Genomic DNA, 21470 nt, shown 5'->3' with positions numbered 1-21470 from the left:
CTATATTGAGCATGATGTGCTGTGGCATGGAGTACCCCTTTGGCTGCTGTGGGTCAGGTGTCCTGTCTCTGCTCATTTGCAACTTCCCATGCCCCTCCTCACTGGCAATGCATGAGAGACTGAACAGTCCTTGATCAGGGTAAGTTCTACTGAGCAACAACTAAAACATCAGTGTGCTATCAGCATTATTCTTACACTAAGTAAAAAAATACAGCACTCTACCAGTACCTAGAAGGAAACTTAACTCTACTCCAGCAGAAACAAGACAAAACAGAATCAAAGCAATGAAGTACATGAGGCTGCTGTCAAATTAGGCATTTAAAGCTAACAACAGGAATTGAAAGCCACCTATAAACATCTTCCCAACCTATAGTTAGTTCCATGTTGACACACAGAGGAAGCTTTGCACTTTGAGTAAATAAAGCATAATGATGTTAAATGCTCAAATAGAGACATGTTCTCTCGATTAGCTGTTGAAATTATTCACTAAAGCTTGCAACTAACCCAAAGTCCGAGCACCTAACCTGCATTTTGCAAAGAAGCCTGTGTGTCCTGCTGGGTGTTTGCAAGATTTCTGCAATTTTGGTTGTCATTTGCGGAATGGACAATATTACTTTTCTTAATATCTAGTGAGGTGACCTAAAATAAGCTATAATCTTGGATTCCTGTAGTTTGTATGGAAAGACAACTTGTACAGTAATTCTTCAACTGATGGAACGTGTGGTGTTATTTCTTCCCACTGAGTAATGAGTTTGTCTGGGCAGCTGCCTTACAAAAGATGTCTAAGGATATATGGGAAAGCTTCTGACACAGAAGAACTTACTAATGTTAAAACTTCAATATATTTCATTTAGTACGAGTGAAAAGGGTCTGTAGTTGTCTTAGAGCATGTGAAAAATATTTAATTGCTTATCGCAAACAGTAAAAGACAGCTGTTTGCAAACAATGAAAGTGATGTAGAGAAAACATGTAAATTTCTTGTTATACAGGGTTTTAAATACAGTAATACCCCTGTGACATGAATTCTATAGTTTTAACCAAAATACACATTGCAATTTTCAGCAATTTAAGTAAATCTATACGAAAGTAAGTTTAAGGAAATAAAAATGCAATACACTTTATAAACATCTCAAGAGAAGATAAATACAAATGCCACGGAAAATGTCAGGGGGCCAGAGAAATGTTGTATGAACCAACATTTTGTCATCAAAATCAGCATTATGAATACAAACATGTTTTGCAATGCCTGCTCTGTCAGTTGTAGTAACAGATGTGAATTTACTGAAGGAATTTAAAGTAATTAATCTTTTAGGCTGTCCTGCAGTTACTGGTGTTGCAGTATTCACCCTCATATTGAGTGATGCAACACCCACATGCTACTGCCTCTCAGAAGATCCGTTTGGCACTTTGGTCCTCTGTAGGTAACATAACCCCCACCATTACATAAAGTCAGTATAATGACAAGATAAGGGGTAAGGGCTTTAGTCTGAAAGAGGGTAGATTTAGATTAGATCTTAGGAAGAAGTTCTTCCTTTTGAGGGTGCTGAGGCATTGGTACAGGGTGCTCAGAGAAGCTGTGGCTGCCCCATCCCTGGCAATGTCCAAGGCCAGGTTGGACACAGGGGCTTGGAGCAAGCTGCTGTAGTGGAAGGTGTCCCTGCCCATGGCAGGGGTTGGAACTGGATGAGCTTTAAGGTCCCTTCCAACCCAAACCAATCTATGATTCCGTGATTCTGTGTTTCTACAATTTTGCCTCCTTAAAAGAATACCTAATGGTGGAATCTCATTGGTAAATATTTGTCTAACAAGCTTTAACATCCATTCAGCTTCAGTGAATAATTAAAGTATTGCACTTACTACGTGCAATGTTAAAGAATTTAATCTTATGCTAACTTTAGCAAAAATGCAAAATATTCTAGCTGTATTCAGGCTCTTCAGCACAACCCAGTTAAATGTACGTTTGGCATGGTACCCATTAATCTTAAAAGCACAGTCTTGAGTTACTCAATCTTGTGGCATAATGGATTCTTTTCCTACACCTTGGACGAGCAATCACACGGAGATTGACTTTCTTCATTTAGCGAAATAGATTTATCTGAGCCATGTTTCAAATGACTAGATTAAGTAGGGCAACGTGGGCTTTTATGTGTGAAGAAAAATCCATTTAATAGAAGTGTTCCTTTGATTTTAGAGTGAGAATTACTATCAAAACACTGGACTCTTCCCTCTGTAGGTTTTTTTTTTTTTGTTATAATGATCTAGACAGACTTATCTGCCTGAACAGCAATTGAGGGTATTAATACTCCTGTGACATGTCTGCAATAAAATATGTTCTTGAGCAGAAGAAACAAAGAGACTCCCCACATGAGGCTGGTTGCGTACTATGGTATGCGTGGTGATGAGGACAGTGAAGAAATGTCCTTTTGTTATTATGTCACAGACATGATTTTCATGAAGGATTAATTCATTAAAGACAAAAAGACATTTTCTTTCCTTGCTCATAATTAATTATGTGAGGACAAAGGTTCTGTGCAATAGAAAAGTGCAATTAGCTTGCTGCAGGGAATATAACCACTCTATTGCACTGTGGAGGTGTTAGACAGACACTCCCCAGCCTGTGTGTATTCTGGAGCCCTCTGCTGAACCAAAGGAAAACCTCTCAGCTCTATCAAGACCCTATTATGGTAATAGACAATACAATGACATTTTATCAAGAGAAGAATCTCAAGGGCAACAAAAAGAAAGTTCCTCGAGATTTCCCCTGAGCCTTTCACAGAAGAGTAGGGAAATCTGTATTTATTAATTCAAGATGAGTCTAATACACTTCATTTCAGATTATAGGTGGATTTTGATTTGAAATTTGATCACAAGAGATATTTTGCATTGTCTATAAGGACTCTATTAGAATCTTATCTAATACAATTCGAACGCAAATAGTAGTTACTTTTCCTAAGATTATAATTTTTCCTTGAATTCACTATGCCAAGTAGATGATACTAAAATACATTGGATTTTCCTTCTATTTGGTTTGCTTTTTTTTTCCATAATGTTAAAACAGAGGAAAACCAATCTGTTTCTCATCCAACATTACAGAACGCTCTTGGAGCAGTAAACACGGTACTCAGCTCAGAGTTCAGAGTTTCCTGAGCTCTGACCCATGTTGTTGTTGAAACTGTTGGTTTGTGTCGAAAGTAGATTCCAACACTTATGACCTCAACTTTGTGAGGACTTCTAGTATATCTTCTACTGTAGTGTCAGAGATTCTCTAACATTGTCTGATGTGGTAGACGTGAGAACACTTAAAGGACTGTTTAGTCATAAAACTGGAACTTTAAGGCTGAGTAGCACATGAGAAGATAGGAAGTGCTAAACATTTCTACATCCTGTTCCTTATGATTTTCTCTTGCCTTTCTAGATTTTGGAGCTCTAAAGAAGACTTTTGTGGGACCTCTGGGAAGAAGGTATTTAGGAGATTATCATATCCACATGGGCTGGAGAAAATACAGAAGGAAGCAGTCAATCCATGACCATCTAAAAGAATAGCTCTGGAATCAAGAGACCACAAATAATTACCTATTCTGACATAAAACGTGACTCCAAATGAATTCGTAACAGAGTGTTAGCAAAGTTCCCCCCATCCCCTCCTCCCCCCGAATGAAAACCTATCTGCATCTTATTAGGTCCCTGCTCTTCCTGACTAAGCAGAGCTCACGATACTGTAAATTCCAGGGTGTTCCAAACATCCAAGGGAAAGATCAGTTCTGCATCAGAGGTGATAATATTGGTGTGTCTTGATTCCAAGTAGAAAATTATCAAAGATTCTAGAGAACAACCAACCAGAGGGAAAGAATTGTTTCTAAAACAACCAGTTTCTTTTTCCTGACTTGTTGAATTACATTAATATATTTGTGTAGTATAAGTCAGATACTAAAAGTCAATAAGTCAGCTATTAAATCTTATTCACAGCCTCTAAGATGGAAACTACCATAATGCTGTGTTCTAAAACAGCACAAAAAATACTCTCTTGTAATATTTTATTCATTACTGGGAGAATGTTATTACCTAGTAGAATACAAAGTGCCAGATAACACTTGCTTTTCTTCAAATCTTACACTATTAAGTCGATAAAGAACAATCTGAAATGATTTATGCTTCTAGTTAATAAAAGCTCCAGCAACATTACCATAAGCCTAGAAACATATGAGGAAACCATCATTGCTTCAAGTGTGCATCTATATCATCATCAGGTTTTCTTTTTAATTCTTTCTTTAAAGTACTGACAAAATCTAAACCTACTTGGTTGACAAAATCTGATAGGATAATATGTTTTGAGGAAACTTGGTTTTTGGAACAAATGGATAAAACAGCCGCTGTAGTTAGAAAGGTTTAATAGCATCTTAAACACGTATGAAGTACTGTGTCTAAAGGCATTTCTAAAACTAATCTAAAAGTGTCTGCAACCACTCTGAAACCATGGCTGTTTCAGGAATGTAGATTCACCAGAGTAATCTCTCAACCCAAAGCTATTTATCAATGGAAAATAACAAGAACTTCATATTGAAGCTCCCCTACTGTACAGGTATGTCATTGTACAACACCAGTACATAAGAAGAAGTACAGCGATTTTAATACAGTAGTGATCTGACCCACATGATCAAATTAAATTGTAATTTAACAATTGATATGTAATAATAAAGCTGAAAATTAAGAAAACTGAAAAATATGAAGCAGCAGCTTATATTATCTGTGATGAGCAATAAATAGATGGTTTGGACGACAAATGAGGCATAGCTATTATTATCTCAGTTAATGACATTCATGATTTGAAAGGAAAACATACTTTGAACATGACTGACCATGAAGGTATCAACACACCTGCAACGGCCGACCAAAGTAGGCAGCTTTGTCATTTTCACATATTTTTCTTTCTGTACTCCACAATCCTCTTATTTACATCTAAGATCTAATTCAGATGGTTTAGTTTAAAAAATAACACTGACTGCACCAACTATAAATATACGGAACTAACTGTAAAGGCTTTAGGGAAAAAAAGACTGTAACTAGATAAGCTTTCCCTTCCCAGAGCAGAAAAATGCCATTTCAGGGGTTTTCACTAGTCCAGCAATAACATTTGCTTTTTTCAAGACCTATGCTGCTGCCTCACGAAGTCCTGCGCCAAAGAAAAACCCAATTCATAGATACTTCTTGATAATAGCCTTCATAATGGTGACCCTAATAAAATGAGATATATTTCTTTAAATGATATACACCAGTCTCTAAGGTTTACTGCTCAGCACTGTCTTGTTCTTTGGGTGAAGTCTGATTCATCATGAAGAATCCAGTTATAAACCAGAGAATGTAATACTGTTGACCACTGGTCTGACACGATTCTCTGCATATGTAGATAGATAATATTGAGCTTTGATCTTCCTTTCCTCAAATTAGACAGCTCATAAGGTGAACAGTTTTGTTTTTTTTTTTTCTTCTTTTTTAATGTTTGGAAGGACAATTCTAAAGAGTCCTTTGGATTTCCAGAAAGACACATCACCCGTGGAAGTTTCTCTCTGTTTTACCATTGATTATACAGCTTCTGAAATCTCCATTCTTGGAGGTAACTCAGAACTTGACTGGACCAGGCTCTGATCAACACAATCTAATTTCTAACTGAGATCCAACTTTGAAAAAGGACCTATTCTGATTGGGTTTGGAGGGGGGTTTGATCAGATGACTTCCAGAGGTCCTTTCCAGTTTAAACTGTGATTCTATTTTCCTTTCTTTGGCTTTGCAGTAAGCATGTAAGGACAGGCTGCTGAACCCGAGACTGTGAGTGGAACACATAACCCAGAAACCTAAACCTGCAGAAAAGGAAGAAGGTAATTGTTTTCCTTAATAGGCAATACTTTATTACTGTCACTTAACTGTAGTTAGGGGTGGAAAATCTTTAAATCATACACTTGAGTGCTCTTAGCATCACAATAGGGTATGTGGTCAGAAAGATCACATACTACCTTTCCTTTGCAATGGTAATGAGAAGTCTTTTTGCAGAGAACACTATTGTCTGTATAAATTATTCACCAGCAGAACAGGCTGCATAGAGATTTCTTAAAAGGAATATTTCATTAATATGACAAATTGTATCTTTAGCCATGAAATGCTTAGTTACCACAATGAATTTAGTTGGGAAAGACACACCATATTATATTTCACACTGTGGCAGTGTATTCAGTAGAACTATTTAAAACTCCCAGAATCCAAGCATCCTGAGGTTTAAGCATGTATAGTCCAAGCATTAATTAATTTGATTTTACGTTACTTTTAGTTTTGCTGTCATATAATAGAATGCAGATAAGTATCTGTTAACTTAATTTCATTTCTTTTTTTTTTTTTTTTTAATCCTAATGGACTTTTATACTGAATTTAGAACATTGGGGTCATTGACTATTTATCACTTTGATATGAAAAAATACAATGAGATTAAAAAAAAAGTAATACGGAATTGCTGCCTTATATGTGGCTATTATTACCCAGTCACCTTAAATTTGAGTACCTATGACAGTGTCCCGATTTTCTTAGTGAATTGTTTGTAACATCAGCTATGAATGGAACAGTGGCATTCTTGGAACCTTGATGACTTTAATTCTTCAGAAACCAAATTTTCTTTTTAATTATGATTACTTCTTGTCATTTTAAGCTGTGCATAGTTCAAGTATCCATAAACCAGCACAGTTTTGGTAATTTACCATGTGTTTATTCTCATTTCCTCCAAAAGTGAAGGAAACTCCATTTACAAACATCTTTTTTTCAAGTTGGAACCAATGCATTTGGTGGCAGCTTAGACTGTATGTCAGCCTATAAATCAGTTCCAATGACTTAATTAAAAATGGTAGCTGTGCACACTGCCATATTCAGCCTGCATGTAGTCCCATGCTCATCTCCTCAATTTATATCAGTGCAGCAGTACACTGACAGTTTTCTAAAGTTTAATCAACCAATGCTTCCTCGGCATTTGCAGATCTTAGATGAAACAGGAACATTAATGGAAAAAGCTTTTACTACTACTATTAAATGAAGTTTCATTTGCCTTTTTTGAAGGCGTTTTAAGGCTGTTCTGTATATTCTGATTTAAGGAGCACTCAGCACTCAAGCGTTTTTATCACGCAGGTCTTGTGTAAAGGTTTGCAAGTCTCTGAAAAGGTTTGCTGCTTCTGATGCAATGTGCCATTGTTCGCTTCCATCTGACGTGCTGCTAATTTAAATATTTTACCCATGAAATGCAGGTCAAGGTGTAGTGTTAATTACAAAGCCCCCATTGTTATTGCCTTTGAAAAAGGTCTGTAATAGAGAAAAAGATGAAAGGCAATGCAGCTGGCAGCCAAATAGCATGAAAACACTGTTTTCCTTCTTCAAAGGCCTTGTTTACAAAATGTAAGGTCACTTTGGTTGGAATTGAAAATACAAGCACAATAAGGGAGCTCCAAGGAATCACTCTGAAAGAAAACCAAACTTCAACTGAATGCCTTTTTTCTTTCCGTTTCTTTTTTCCTCCCTGTTTTGTATTTTATTTTATTTTTTTGTTCCTGGAATGAGAGCAATTGGAAAACTTGCAGAACAAAACGAAACTTCACATCCATTTTCAAGGTGTTTTACGTAGATACATACACAATGCATTACAGTTATCAGTTAGGGAAAATAAACGGTGACAAGGCTTGGAACCATAAGTTTCGCCTCATATCCTTGCTTCAAATCTGATGGCACAGTCATTTGAAAGCCTTCAGAATTGCTTGCCTGTGTCGGCTGAACTCTAAAAGAAATCAGTATTCTGATTATACAGCAAGTTAAATTATCTGTTAGAGCTAAACACTCACCAAATAATCAACCTACTTTCTTCTTTGATTGGCCATAGCAGCAGATTAAGCTGCTAATATAGAAAAAGACAGATGTCAATCACTGCAGTGTCTCGGCAATCTGCTAATGACTAAGCTTATGCACTCAAATAATCCTGCTTATTTTAATGGCAAGGGGTGGAAAAGCTGAAAGAAAAACTGATTAGAGCAATGAATTGCTTATTTTAAAAGATGCGATTTTAGCATATATCTATTTTTTATACCATCTTGTGCTTGACTGTTGGTTTTGTTACCACTGTGGTAGTTTTACTTAAAAGAAAAAAAAAGACACAAAATCAAAACCACAAAACAAATCCACAAACCAAAACCACAGCAAAAGTAACAAAACAAACCCAAAAAAGCACTCAAAGGAACTTTTTTTGAAATATAAGAAAACATAGTTTTGTCTTCTCTACTTGTTACGATTTTTAAAGAGAAGCAATGCATTAAAGTCAGGATTTCCACTTTTGACAGTCAACATAAGCTTTTTATAGAATCACAGATTGGTTTCAGTTGGGAGGGACCTTAAAGCTCATCGAGTACTAACTCCTGCCATGGGCAGGGACACCTTCCACTAGAGCAGGTTACTCCCAGCCCCATCCAACCTGGCCTTTTAGTACCAAAAGAATACACCCCTACAAAAGAATACATACCCCTAGCAGAGTGATTCTTCAGTTGAAATATAGCAAGTAGGACGTTGGAAGCAATAACACCAATAGCCCCATGCTTCTGTAACACAGTTGCAGCAACAGTAAGCCATTAGTCGCCTCCTTCTGTATGTTTTATAGACTTTTCCTGCAGCACTACAGATGCTCAGAACTTTGTACGTGACCACATTACACACGAGTATTTAGACATATGTGTATTTGTATTATGCAGGGCTCTGCAGCCACTTAGTAGGAAATATTGCCTGACAGAAGAAGGCTTAAACATTGCTGAAGCACAAGGGCCTGATTATGTGCTGTGCATGGGCTCTCTATCTGCTGTTAGTCCAGAGAACCAAGTCTTCTTCTAAAGATATATGCTGAACTGAACTAGCCTTGTTAGCCAGCCTGGAGGTCCTTCATCTACTCTGCATAGGACAGCAAAAGTTTCCAACCTCTGATCTAATGATTACTTCTGTCAAATGACTTCCAAGCCAACTCATAAGTTAATTATGTGGATCAGAACACTGGACTCCTCCTTACAGCTGAGTGGCTTTATCATTTCATACTGTAGCTTCCTTCTGCTTGAACAGAAATTCAGAGGAGACTCACGGACATTCTTTTGAATCACGGGTCTGCATTCCACTCTAGCCTCCTTTTAGGTGGTAGGATCACTCTGCATAAGTAATCTATTACATAGAAAATCTATCTCTCTATGTAAATATTAAATATTTATATGGCTCCAACTAATTGTGCTCAGAAAGAGAAAGGTAATAAACCAAACTAGAACGAATTATAGATCTGAAGTCTTAGTTACGTGCCTAAAATGTCTCAAAAAATGTGAATCCTATGATCCAACTCCGTGAGGTTATACAAGAGTATACATTAGAGTAGGGGATTACACACAACAGAGCCACATCAAGTGGACTCTTCATGCTATAACCACATAGGGGTTAGGTATTTCCCCTCCCACCCCAAACTTTCGCAGTTAAGAAAGGAAAATCATAGAGATATCACTTAACTCTAGTGGGGTGCATTAACCCCACTGTTTAGTTTTTTCTCCTTAGTTAGGCAGACCAAGTAGCAAACTTGCTGTCTTAGATCAAGTGTTAGTTAAGGCGAGTCAGGGTTTTATAGGTCCCAGTTTTCCCTTCTCTAAGCTCATGACCCCCATACAAAGTCATCATCTACTTATATTCCTATTCCATAGCCTCATCATGCAAGAATAAGGTCATAAACACTGTGTGATCACCTCACAAACATTAACTCATGAGTTATTTAATATCTGAGGCAAATTTCAACCAGATATACAGTTGGACATATTTATCCTATTATGTATACTCAACCTATATGTATACATATACATGTATGTGTGTGTAGCTACTCTTTCTACAGACAAAATATATTCATAAGACTTACCAAAAATATTCTGCAAGCAGGAACAAACCCCTTTTTTTAGTTTATTTTCCCTGGCCTGGTCCAGTACAGAAGTGAAAGATCTTGTTTTCTTTTTCCTGTGGGAGCAAGAAGCTCTGAATTCACAGCATGCCTCACAGAGAATGAGCCAATTCCCTGTCAGATGACTGTAAATATCAGACTCTGGCAGAGAATTTAAGGTGCAGGAAGACATGAATTTCTCTAGAAACTCCCTTTACACAGAAAGGCAGGGTTGTAGGAAAGTCAAAAGAACAACAGCGTATTATCAGAAGGTGTGAGAGCTAAGTTTGAATGTAAAGATCTGACAAACATAAGATTAGACTGGCAACACATTTCCCAAGATAACAGAATCATCCAACCTGGAAAGGCAATTTCAAGGCATAAGGGGTTTAGCTGTTTTAGAAGTGAAATGCAGCAACTAGGAGGTTGGAAATAGTAATGCCATTAACTCTAAATTTCTTTAAGGCAGCAATAGCATCCGATTAGGCCCCTCATTGCGTACATTTTACCAACTTACCCCATAATACCACAGATGCATCAGATGTTCACATATCATCAAATTCCTCATGAGTTTATTGCTACTGAATCTCCAGACACTGCCTGAAGCCCCAGTTACTACCAGGTCACTCCACAGCTTGAAACTGTCTTATCTGCTCACTTCCCTCCTAGATTGGTATCACCTGCAGACTTGCTGGCAATTGAACTGACATAGGAGGAACATCCCTAGCAAAGAACAGCATGAAGAAGGCGGCTGCCTTAAGGAGATGAGTTGGTCTAAATGTCACAGAGGAACTCAAAAAATCTCCAGTTTATCTCAACTTTCCTCTTTTTGGTACTAAGTCATTTCCTTTTAAATAATGATAAAATCAGCATCAATGACCACAGCTGAAAAACCTGATGGAGTGAAGCTATCAGTTACTGTCAACTGCACAGCCTGGTTCACAACTGTGCTGTGTTCATCCTTCCTTGGAGTGAGCCAGTGATGTTTTCAGCTACAAAGAATGAAGGGAGGTGAGAATCTCAGAGCCTCTTGACTTTTTAGATTGTGTTATACTGCTCTGTCTCTTAATTACTAGTTAAGTGGAAGCTGAGTAATGCCATGAAATCTGAAGCTTAATGGAGATAAAACAAATGTTATGCATAAAATGAAAAAGCAGTGAAAGCTCAAAAATGCACTAAATCTTCTTTGCTACCAATAAGTAACCCCAGGCCCTGTGTCGTCATTAAGTGTCCCTAAAGATTTCAACACTGATTTGTTTGACTTTCAGTTAAAATTAGGCAATCAATATCTTCCCCTAGGTGGTTGCTTAAGGCCACTTTTATTGCAGATCCAATTTGCTCAACTTCTCTAAAGAGCGTATTACCATGAATTAGATATTGGGCATGTTATATCCAGAAATTATGGTTCTGGTTCTTTCCTAATTTACTCTGAATTTAATTCTTTCAGATGGACATATTGGTATTTCATGTCTGCTTATGTTTATTTCTTCTTTACAACATAAAATACCAGTTATTTGGCTTAAAACAAGAGTATGTGGGTTGTATCATCTGGTTTTTGCTATACGGAAAATCTGATTAGGTGATGGCAATTTTTCCCTTTACAAGCTATGAATACTTGGAATATCTTCCCTTGTAACAAACCAGAAACTATTACCAAACGTCTGCAAACATAATTCCTTCCATTTGAACAATGATTTATGCAAAACAAATTAAGATTCCTTATGGCTTTCTGAACATTCCTAACTGGAAAGCTAAATTCTTCTTCATATTTGTACTTACTTGTATGTTCTCTCAAATACAGAACACAGAAATAAGTAAGCAGTTAGAGTAGATAACTTTCCTCCCTTCAACACTCAAAGTCATATAAAATTCCAGGAATGGTTCCATATTATGCAGCTAAAAGATTGACTGTGTGAAGATTTCAGGGTCAAACTCTAATGCTGTTTAGCTGACATTCATTTCTCTTATTTCTAAGTTCACATTAAGGAATTAACTGCTTAAATAATTGCTTCATTTGAATACTTACATTTTAATATTAATCGATTCAGTCATTTTTAAGAAATATAACACTCAAATTGAGATTCAAACATGACACCCAAGCAATTTATTAAGTAATTAAAATTACTACTAGATGTGACAAATTACACACTTTAAATAATTCAATTAAAATGTGATTACTCTCAGTCTAAAATGTTAAACTACCCAACACATTCTGCCATTAAGTAACATATAAATAAATGTATGAATAAACAAGTCCCCAAAAGCCAACCATAAATATTTAGGTTCTTTCTTGCTATTGCCTTTGGTGCTAAGAGTTTGAGGATTTACTTCCTTGCCATGGATTTCACTTCTTTGAGGCAGCAAAGTTTTCTGCTGGTTAACAATGGAAAAAGCAAACAGCATTTCAAATGAGAAATACCAAAATGCTTTGTATTGGTTTTGACTGGGATAGAGTTATTTTTCTTCACAGTAGCTGGTATGGGGCTGAGTTTTAGGTTTGTGGTGGAAATAGTGCTGATCACACACAAGTGTTTTCATTATCAATAAGCAGTGCTTATACATAGCCAAGGCCTTTTCTGCTCCTCACACCACTCCACCAGGAAGTAGGCTGAGGCTGCACAAGGAGTTGGGAGGGAACACAGCCAGGATAGCTGACCCCAACTGACCCAAGGGATATCCCAGACCATAGGATACCACACTCAGCATGTAAAGCTGGAGGAAGAAGAAGGAAGGGGGGGATGTTGGGAGTGATGGCATTTCCTTTTCCCAAGTCGCCATTATCCATGTTGTAGCCTGTCCTGAGATGACTGAGCACCTGTGTGCCAATGGGAAGTGGTGAATTAATTCCTCGTTTTGCTTTGCTTGCATGTGCAGCTTTTCTTTTATCTATCAAAATATATTTATCTCAACCCCTGAATTTACTTATTTTTACTGTTCTGATTCTCCCGCTCATTCTGTTGTGAGGAGTGAGCAAGCAGCTGCATGGTGCTTAGTTGCTGGTTGGGGTTAAACCATGACATGCTCCAAGAGTTTCCTTACTACAGCCTGCTGTTCCCCTAATAGCACATGTTGTGTTGTGGATCCCAAAATGGACTGGTACCCAAACTGCTGATTTCACAGGTCGGAGGCTCCGAAAAATGAGCAAAACTAACAGACCACAGGGGATAAGGATAAAATTCCATGTATTTCATATATATTTATCACTAATCACTATTGAAAATGAGCCACACTTGGTTTGTGTGAGTTACAGAGGTGAGAAGTAGTCGTGGAGCTACTTGAAGCAGAAAAGGAAGCTTCACAGTAAGCACCTTCTGCAGCCTCTCCACTCCTGGCTGTACTGCTGTGAGGTTAATGATCTGGAGTCTGAACTTCTTCCTCAGCTGCTAGCTGAACTGATTACGGCTGAGATACACAAACAGGTAGATTTGACTGTAGAGCGATTTTCATAACAGCTGCTAAGCATGTGAATACACCGGCTGGGATTCAGCTCACTGAACTTTACTTGCTGAAAATGAACTTTCTTTAAAGCTGTTGTATGGGTTTTCTCTATGTGCAGGCACACTTGGGCCATGGTTTGTCTCATCTTGCAATACCATACAACAACAGGAACAGCCGTGATGGCAAACAAAACAGCTCCCTAGTTTGCTCCCTGATTGTACACTTTGCTGAATGCTATATTCCCCAAACAATTCTTTTTTGAGTAAAGTAACTAATTAGACCTAAGAAGAAGCTTGGACATGGTTATACAGAGGGTTTTCCATAGGTCTTGCCCACTAGAGGTGCAAGTTCTGCCTTGTGCACTCAAATGATTGCTCAACACTTGTCCAGGAGCCCATACGCATCAACACCAAGTCAGGACACTCTCCAAGGCATGGAACACATAAGCACCAGGCTGTAGAAACACCACTCTGGCAGACTAAGAAATAGCCCTCCTTGTCTTTAGGAACATGTGTGTTTTGTGATGGAGGGTTTAATGCTTCAGGAGAGAACAGGCCATAGACAAGTTGCTAGACTGTTAGGTAGCTCTGCACATTGTAATTATCAGGATCTTTATAACACTTGGCCTTGGAGTCAGGAGTTGCCCCATCTGGGTAACTGTCATAGATTCAGAGGGAAGAGAGAAGGTTTTTCTCTGAAAAGAGTTTATAAAACCATGTTAGGTTAGATGCCCAGTGCCTATATAATCTAGTTAAAAGCAAAGTTTCTTCCCTTGGCATCCAGAGGAAACTGGATCGTAAGCCTCAGATTTTTCCTCCCTCTAAATTAATTCACGAAGCACAACAAAAAACTCTCCCCACAAATAACGTGAGCTGGGTCACATAACATGCAGGTCAGGAACCATTTAGCACTATAATGTCCAACAATAGTCTGCTGCATTTGCTGTCTGACCAGTTACTGCTCAGAACTGAGCAAAATGAAGCACTACAAAGAGCAAAGTCAAGTTCGATTTGCATTTTAACCTGCAGCTTTACAAGCAAGCCAGTTCTTTAGATTTTGATAGGGACAGTATAAGCTTTGTGTATGTACATGAATGTATACGTGAACACATACGTAGTCTAAATTCTGCATCTGTATTTGTCTGCATGAATTTGTATCTACACATATGCTTATATATAAGTGTAGTCATATGCATTTATATATGATTATATCTAAATTTAAATAAATATATTTGATTTTGTGAAGGGGTTTTTCAGAGGAATTCCACAAATTCTTGTATTACCCTATGACTAGCATTGGTGTCGACGTTCTTTCTTGAATAAAAGTAAATACACAGATATCACTCTTATTCTACTAGAAAATCCTAAAGAAAAATTACAAGGAATTACAGGAAATAACCAAATTAATTGAAATCTAGGACTTCAGCTGGATCTCTAAGGTTGCCTGAGTATACTTCAAGTACCAGCTTTAGTTGGGATTTCACCATGGCAAATGATCTCAGAGCTGGATGCATTTTCTTCCATCTACCTCCATGTTCTAATACTTGTAATAACATGTAGGTACATGAAGGAGACTCCCAGAAGGCATGAAAGATGTTTTAGTAGTGAGAAGGAAAAGACAGTTTGGAAGGGTCTTAGCAGGTGAAGAATGTCTTTGTTCATTGTGCAGGTGACATCACATTACATGGTTTAGTGCGAAGTGTCCCTGCCCATGGCAGGGGGGTTGGAAGTGGATGATCTTAAGGTCCTTTCCAACTCTAACTTTTCTATTATTCTATGATTCTAGGTAGTTATCTGCCTTCAATCTTGATAAGGAAAATATTTCTCCAAAAGATATTTATATTTTCATTCTGGGGAAAAGAACTGTGAAAAAGATGGGGGCTATTGCTTTACAAAAGTCCTTCATTCAAGTAATTGCTGTTTACATTCAGACCAAGCTTGCAGTTGTTCTTTTGCTTGACAGCCTTCCATTTAAATGCATGACTGTGTTGTCAACAACTTTAGGTATTTCTAAACAGCTTTATTTTCATCCTGATAACAATAATAATTTATTTCTCTTAGTCTCTGCTTTTCTTCTCAACTGCATCAGCTTTCCTCCATTGAGTTGCTGAGGTTAGTCCCATGTTGAACGATGTGAATAAAGGAAAAATTGCATTACTACTCTGTTGTGACATAATTAAACAGGTGCCTATATTGAAATTCCAACTTACTACAATATAAGTGATAGCAGAATAAGTTGATTACAATAGTCATAATATAGGGACACTCTGCTAGGTGTACCTGCATAGGGCAACAAAGCACTTCGGTAAAGATTTCTGAGATAATTCCTAGCCTGTAAAATATGTCTGTGAGTTTGTAGTCCAGTCTCAGACCCCAAAATCAAAATACCAAGCCAGTGCTGTACCTAACTACCTAATACAATAATTTTTACCTCTAAGCAGAGATAATGAGTTGAGGTGCAACTCTACCAACAAGACCATAAATGCTTATAGTTCCAAGCCTACATAGCCTTAAAGCCAAATCTTTTACATAGATGGAAATCATGACACAGATATTCCTGGTGATGTCAGGGTGTTGATGGAGCTTATTTACATTGAATCCTCAGTAATAAAAAGAATTAAACTCAAAGAAGTGGTAAATGCTCTATCTCTGGCAGTGTTTAAAGCCAGGTTGGACAGAGGCTGGGGTGACATGACCTAGGGTGAGGTACCCCTGCCCATAGCAAAGGGGTTGGAACTTAAGGTTCCAGGCTGAAGCTTAAGGTCCTTTCCAACCCAAATATTCTATGATTCTAAGATTCTATATTATTTAAATGAGACTATTACCACCAAATTTTGTGCATAACACTCTACCTTTAGGCTGAAGATCTCATTGGAAGCATACTAAAACATATTTGAGTTTGAGGCCAGAGTTTCACCTGAAGCTTCAATATCTTCTGTATTTGCTTCCAAAACTTTTGTTAAGTTTGGAAAGTTAGCAATAAATAAAAACTTCTAGAACATATATTAAGAACATTTTTCTATTAAACTATTTATGTAAAATTAATAATTTAGAGTTCAGCCAGACCTTAGATTCAGGCTGCTGCTGAATGAAGAATGATGCGGTATCCAAGCTATGATGCTGGAATAGTTACAGCATCATAATTGTGACATCGGTGAAGCATGAATGCTGTCTAATTCTCATAATTGAAGCTCTTGCAATTATGCTGTCATTTCATTTATAGTAACACATTTGGTCGAGGTACCCAGGTTCTGTAGGTTAAATCAAGATTTATTTTTCTGCATTCATTTCAATAAAACCATACACTTTGCCACATACCTGCCATTTAAGTGTGATTAGTGAGTGATTTGCACAGGCAGGAGGCATTCTGCAGGAATGGTGACAACAGCAATTTGAAATCTAGCCCGATCCTCATTCTCTGAGGTATGTCATAACAATAAGCCTGGAAGATGCTTTCCCACCCTTTGGTTTATTTAGATGATATAAACATCCTTTTGCCTACTCATTGCAGAAATGCAAAATCACATCAAGCTTTTTCATACCAGTAGCAACTAAACCTCATAATTATCTCAGTGCTGATTATTATGGAATGAGTGTGTTGTGCAGAACTCCAGGTAAGTGCTGCCCTATGAAAAAAACACCATCACAGAAAGCATTACCTTGGTGGTTTTTTGATCACTTGAAGAGAGGTGTTTTACTTTGTGATGAGATAACAGCAGTTACTGTGCTCAGGCCACAAATAGAAACGGAAAGGCTAATTTTTAAAGGATGTTTCTAGATTTTTATATGGAGGTATTAGAGCAGTGACCTTTTATAGGATGACTATAAAATGCTAATGTGTATCATCCCACTGTTTTCTTGTTCTCTAGTCATCCTTTTCCCTCTATGGCTTCTTGTTGCTTTCTTGCTTAGCTTAGAAATGGATAATAGCTTCATTATAGGTTTTATGCAAAGCTGAGCACATAGGATCTGTGATCTCTGACTGTAGTTCCTAGGTAATATCGCCACAAAACACTTTGGCAGATTAAGGCATTCATATTTTCAATATACCCTGTTTCATCTTGAAAATCAACCTGCACATCTTTGGAAAGCTACTCTTAATAGGGTCATAGTGTTCGTTGTTCATTGTAGTTACCTGAGTCAAAGTGTAATATGGTTAGTAAGAGTTACAGGAGATCAGGAGATGCCTACTAACTGGATTTACAGCGGTAAATTGTATTCTTGAGCTCTAACTTCAGGCAACCTGAGGTTGACTTCATTGTTACACCATTTTTCAGGATGATGGAATGAGTTTCCTGATGTTGTGAGAGCTACAAATTGTTGCTGGAAATACAGAGCCACAGTTTATGCAAAGGTAAGAGTTGTGACATCAGAGGCAGGAACAAGACGAGGCCAGAAAATAAGAGGCTCCTATGAGTAAAGGCATTTCAGAGTTCCAGTGCAAACTTAGGAACCGTTAATAACTTCAGGAGAGAAAAGAAGATAATATAAAAAAGAAATAATGTTGAATTTAAATGCTATGATCTTTAACTTCTATCTTCTGTATGGTAGTGGTAAATAGAAAATCGAATCTGAATTATTTTAGATGCGTTTGTCTAAGCTCAGTGTTATGATGATGAACCCAATTAAAATCTTATGTCCAGAAGTCTATTGTTTTTGCCACAGAGTGCTCATTCCAGTTCCTGTACTGCTAAAGCAGCAATTTAATTTTTCATCCCTACCCAGTAACAGGAGATAACACTGGGATAAGACTAAACCAAATAACTATAAAATCACTCAAAACCTTTTGAGTCCAACCATTAACGCAGCACTGCCAAGCCCACTATACCATGTCTCGAAGTGCCACATCTACACGTCTCTTCAATACCTCCAGGGATGGTGACTCCACCACTTACCTGGGCAGCCTGTTCTAATGCTTAACCCTTTTGGGAAAGAAAGTTTCCCTAACATCATATCTAAACTTGCCCTGGTGCAAATCGAGAGCATTTCCTCTTGTTCTTTCACTTGTTATTTAGGAGAAGAGACTGTCCCCCCTTGCTAAAACCTCCTTACAGGGAGTTGTAGGGAGTCCAAAGGGCTTCCCTGAGCCTCCTTTTCTCCAGGATAAACAACCCCAGTTCCCTCTGCCATTTTTCATAGGACTTGTGTTCTAGACCCTTTACCAGCTCCGTAACCCTTATCTGGACCTGCCTCAGCATCTCAATGTCTTTCTTGTAGTGAGGGGACCAAACGAGAACACAGAATTCGAGGTGCGGCCTACTCACTGCCAAGTACAGGGGGACAATCACTGCCCTGGTCCTGCTGGCCACTCATACAGTGTAATATGAGTGTAATACACTCATATTTCTCATACAGTGTAACATAAAAGTCCAAAGTACAGTTCCTCTTATCCTAAATCAGGTATCTTAATGAAGTCAGGCTGGATGGATTCCCTGGGCACTGGAATGGGTTGCCAAGGGAAGTTGTGAATGCTGCATCCTTGGCATTGTTCAAGGCCAGGCTGGACAGAGCCTTTGGTGACATGGTTTCGTGGGAGGTGTCACTGCCCAGGGCAGGGTGGTTGGAACTGGATGATCTTAAGGTCCTTTCCAACCCTAACTATTCTATGATTCTCTGTGCATCTAATTGTTCCTATTCTTTCCACTGGTTCTGATGAGATAGTTGGAAGTAAAGTAGGTAAGATAAAAATCACCCAGCATTCTGCTGACGGCATTTCTATATTTGATTTAAAGCAAGGATCTGAGTGGTGATTTTAGAAATCCTGTTTCTAAGGTAACAGCAATATGTCTTCAAGATGCTCTTCTATCAGACACACACTAATTTCTGCTCAGGTGTCCAAAATATGGGTTGGTTGGGGTAGTACCTGACCAAAAAACCTGAACTTAAAGAAGAAAAATAGTCAAGAAGTGCCATAGGCTTCAGATTATAGGTGAGGTAGCTGTGAAGGAGGATGAAACAATATGTAACTAAAAGGTAAAAAAAGGAAAAGAAGAAGAAAAATACCTAAGGTGAAGCAACCTGACTCAGCAGAACAGTGATTAAATGCAGAAGAGTGTAAATTTATACTAACTTTAACCATTCTATGCTACAAGTGTCCCTTGTATCAGACAGCAGAAAGCAAAGAAATTTCAAAGCTTTTGTAAGGGAAAAAGGATATTGGTTAACTAAGATGTTCCTCTAATAACAGCAAGGAAAGCAGGAACTCTATTCTTGAAAGCACCAGTACCACATAAATTCAGTGATAGTTACATGAAGGGAAATAGGCACAATTTCCATTTCTGTGTTTTCCAAGTGTTCGAAACAAACCGACTCTGCAAGTAGTACCTGCCAGAACAGGATCTGTACATTAGCCATGAGCACAGACTGCAAACTACTCTCTGTTATGTTTGTTTTTATGGAGGAGTGGAAGATTTTAACTTTGCTTTTCCAGTTGTGCTTTTAGAGCTGCCTTAGTAACTGAATTTGTTTGCTCGAATGATCACAAAGACTAAATCCTAAAGTTGAATATGCCTGAAAACTGAATGAAATTTTTAAGACACTTCAGATTTCAATTCATGTATATGACATTCAAAGATGAATACAAGTTTGTTAGTCCAATCAGGGAGAAAAACTCATGCCTAATAATCTACGTCTAGGAAAGCATAGCATTTCCTTTTAAATCTGAAACATCTTCTTTGCAGCTGCACACAATACTCACCTACCAATAACCGGTTTTTCAAGCACGTATTATAGAAAGGACATGTAAGCATATCAAACAAATATTCTTGGAGAGATTTTGGAACAGAATAACAGGAATCTGTAGAATATGAAGTTTATTGGGAATTATAATACCACTAAGCATTTACTTAGTATTATTATTACTGGCAGAATAGCTTGTTTTGTTTTGTTTAGTGAAAATGCCAGCATGTTCCCATACCAAAGAAACCCAGAAATCAGAATGCTCTGTAAACCTCTAACTGGGTTTGCATGATACAGAGTCCAGCAGTTTTATGCCTGCCCCCCCCAAAAAAAAAAACAAAAACAACACATTAACAGCTAAAAAGCAGCACAGGATTTCTGGCTTACATGAAAGACAGTAATGCGAGTTAATCAAAGTTTCTTATGATTGCTATTGATTTATCTGCTTGATGTGAACATGCACAACCACTGACCTGCTTGGCTAATTGTTACTGCAGTAGGATGAGATGTCAAAGTGGTAGCTAATAAACACCAGAGTAATTTAGGACTAGATGTAGCATATATTATATAGGAACATTGCAGCAGAGGAGAAAAGGCAGAACAGCGGCTGTTTTGTGCACAGCAGAGTGGGGAGCTGGCACTCAATTGTAGGAGATTGGCAGCAGTGAAATCCTCCTTTAGAAGCTGATCCAATTGACACAGTTGCTTAGATGGACCCCAAGCACAAATGAAAGGACCTAATAATGACGGCTTCTATCTTAATACTTAGACTACACTGTATGGGGGTCTTCTGTGCCTACAGAATCATAGATTCCTAGAATAGTTTGGGTTGGAAGGCACTTTTAAAGGGTATTTAGTCCATCCCCCCTGCAATGAGCAGGAACCAGCCTGGCCTTCAATGTTTCTAGGGATGGGGCATCTACCACCTCTCTCGACAACCTCTTTCTGTGTTTCACCACCCTCATCATAAAACAGTTCTTCCTTATATCTAGTTTGAATCTATCCTCTTTCAGTTTAAAACTATCACCCCTTGTCCTATCACTACAGGCACATCTAAAAAGCCTGTCATAAGACCGACTTTGACTTAAGGAGAAATACCCAAATCATAGAATCGAGCAGGGCATGTGTTCCAGAAATCAAAGATTTGATTTCCCAGAATCCAGGATGGAGGAGGATCATTTGTCCCTCAATATGCCCCAGTCTTGCTCTATCCTCATCTTACCATGTACTGGTATTGTCTGGTTCACATCACATCTAACATCTATTGAAGATGAATGAACTACGTACATTAGTCTCTTTGATGATGTGTTTGTGATAAATGCAATAGACCATGTATGTATTTGTATGGGGGGGGGGGGGGTGTGTGCTTGTGTGTGTGTGTGTGGGGGGGG

At 38.0% G+C, this 21470-nt stretch overlaps 1 long non-coding RNA gene across 1 annotated transcript; it reads right to left on the bottom strand.

Annotated features, from left to right (window-relative positions):
- Positions 1-7583: 7583 nt before the first annotated feature.
- Positions 7584-10610, bottom strand: LOC136012846 (uncharacterized). Its single transcript, XR_010611991.1, has 3 exons — positions 10482-10610; positions 9947-10041; positions 7584-7801 (listed from the first exon to the last, which is right to left on the bottom strand). It is a non-coding gene; the product is annotated as an uncharacterized LOC136012846 (long non-coding RNA).
- Positions 10611-21470: the final 10860 nt, after the last annotated feature.

Source organism: Lathamus discolor, chromosome 4, assembly GCF_037157495.1.
Source record: "Lathamus discolor isolate bLatDis1 chromosome 4, bLatDis1.hap1, whole genome shotgun sequence".
Lineage (NCBI taxonomy): Eukaryota > Metazoa > Chordata > Aves > Psittaciformes > Psittacidae > Lathamus > Lathamus discolor.
This window is presented reverse-complemented; position numbering and strand designations above follow the sequence as displayed.